Source organism: Battus philenor, unplaced genomic scaffold (genome assembly GCF_028537555.1).
Source record: "Battus philenor isolate CCGP_79_NKW_IND1 unplaced genomic scaffold, ilBatPhil1.0.hap1 SCAF_36, whole genome shotgun sequence".
NCBI lineage: Eukaryota > Metazoa > Arthropoda > Insecta > Lepidoptera > Papilionidae > Battus > Battus philenor.
Window position 1 is genome coordinate 545,001 of NW_027181700.1, and position 2,500 is coordinate 547,500.

At 50.5% G+C, this 2,500-nt stretch overlaps 1 non-coding gene across 1 annotated transcript; it reads left to right on the forward strand.

The window, feature by feature from the left end:
- Positions 1–112: 112 nt before the first annotated feature.
- Positions 113–2,016, forward strand: LOC137927705 (small subunit ribosomal RNA). The gene has a single exon (XR_011107849.1). It is a non-coding gene; the product is annotated as a small subunit ribosomal RNA (ribosomal RNA).
- The last annotated feature ends 484 nt before the right edge of the window (positions 2,017–2,500 follow it).

Sequence of the window (2,500 nt, forward strand, 5' to 3'; positions counted from 1 at the left end):
TCACGGCGTTTCGAACGTCCGACGCGTCGCTTGTCACACGTCTATCATATCATCATCACCCTCATATCTCTCGTATGTGCGGTGTTGGTGTGTGTTAGCTCTACTAGCTAGCTCCCTGGTTGATCCTGCCAGTAGTTATATGCTTGTCTCAAAGATTAAGCCATGCATGTCTCAGTGCAAGCCGTATTAAGGCGATACCGCGAATGGCTCAATATATCAGTTTTGGTTCCTTAGATCTTACCTCGGTTACTTGGATAACTGTGGTAATTCTAGAGCTAATACATGCAATCAGAACTCTGACCAGTGATGGGATGAGTGCTTTTATTAGATCAAAACCAATCGACGGAGGGCCTCGCGTCCGAAGTCGTTAATTTTGATGAATCTGGATAACTTTTGCCGATCGCATGGTCCAGCACCGGCGACGCATCTTTCAAATGTCTGCCTTATCAACTTTCGATGGTAGTTTCTGCGACTACCATGGTTGTCACGGGTAACGGGGAATCAGGGTTCGATTCCGGAGAGGGAGCCTGAGAAACGGCTACCACATCCAAGGAAGGCAGCAGGCGCGCAAATTACCCACTCCCGGCACGGGGAGGTAGTGACGAAAAATAACGATACGGGACTCTTACGAGGCCTCGTAATCGGAATGAGTACACTTTAAATATTTTAACGAGGAACAATTGGAGGGCAAGTCTGGTGCCAGCAGCCGCGGTAACTCCAGCTCCAATAGCGTATACTAAAATTGTTGCGGTTAAAAAGCTCGTAGTTGCATTTGTGCGCCGCGCTGTCGGTGCACCGCATCCGCGGTGATACTGACACGTCTGCGGAGCATATCGTCGGTGAGCCGTCGGTAAAACGGCGGTTCAATATCAAAATCCTATCGCGGTGCTCTTCGGTGAGTGTCGAGATGGGCCGACAATTTTACTTTGAACAAATTAGAGTGCTCAAAGCGGGCTCAAAATGCTGCTTGAATATTTCGTGCATGGAATAATAGAATATGATCTCGGTTCTATTTTGTTGGTTTTCAGAACTCCGAGGTAATGATTAATAGGGATAACTGGGGGCATTCGTATTGCGACGTTAGAGGTGAAATTCTTGGATCGTCGCAAGACGAACATCAGCGAAAGCATTTGCCAAAGGTGTTTTCATCAATCAAGAACGAAAGTTAGAGGTTCGAAGGCGATTAGATACCGCCCTAGTTCTAACCGTAAATATGTCATCTAGCGATCCGCCGACGTTACTACGATGGCTCGGCGGGCAGCTTCCGGGAAACCAAAGATTTTGGACTCCGGGGGGAGTATGGTTGCAAAGCTGAAACTTAAAGGAATTGACGGAAGGGCACCACCAGGAGTGGAGCCTGCGGCTTAATTTGACTCAACACGGGAAATCTCACCAGGCCCGGACACCGGAAGGATTGACAGATTAACAGCTCTTTCTTGATTCGGTGGGTGGTGGTGCATGGCCGTTCTTAGTTGGTGGAGCGATTTGTCTGGTTAATTCCGGTAACGAACGAGACTCTAGCCTGCTAAATAGGCGTCGTCATTTAGGTGTGCGCCGCTCCGGTGGCGCAACTCACTGGCGACGTATTAAAATTCTTCTTAGAGGGACCGGCGGCTTCGAGCCGCACGAGATTGAGCAATAACAGGTCTGTGATGCCCTTAGATGTCCTGGGCCGCACGCGCGCTACACTGAAGGAATCAGCATGTTCTCCCTGGCCTAGAGGCCCGGGCAACCCGTTGAAACTCCTTCGTGCTGGGGATTGGGGTTTGCAATTATCCCCCATAAACGAGGAATTCCTAGTAAGCGCGAGTCATAAGCTCGCGTTGATTACGTCCCTGCCCTTTGTACACACCGCCCGTCGCTACTACCGATTGAATGATTTAGTGAGGTCTTCGGACCGACACGCGGTGGCTTCACGGCCGTCGGCGTTGCTGGGAAGTTGACCAAACTTGATCATTTAGAGGAAGTAAAAGTCGTAACAAGGTTTCCGTAGGGGAACCTGCGGAAGGATCATTAACGTGTGTGTATGTGTGCGAGACGCGTGATATGTTCACGAACGTTGTTGCGCCGCTGTTGCTGTTGCTGTTGTTGCTGTTGCGACGACGACGACGACGACGACGACGACGACTTCGTACATACCGTGTTTACACATATATATATGTAATACATCCATAATGATATATATATACGACATATATACATATATATGTACGTACGCGCGCGCGCTGCTGTTCGTATCTAATGCGGACGAGCGCGCGCGCGTGTGCGTGCGTGTGTGTGTGCGTGTTTGTATATATGTATAAAAAATAAAATGTGAAATAATTGTCTCTAGCGTCTATTACGCCTAACGGCGCAGCGGCGACGGCGCCGTGGCGGTGGCCGGTGGCGGTGGTGGCATTCGTCGAAAGTGCTACCGCCGCCGCTGCCTCCGCCGCCGTCGAAGCGGCCGGGTGGCGGAAAAACGCCGAGAGACGAGCGCCGACCGGGGCATACCAAACGG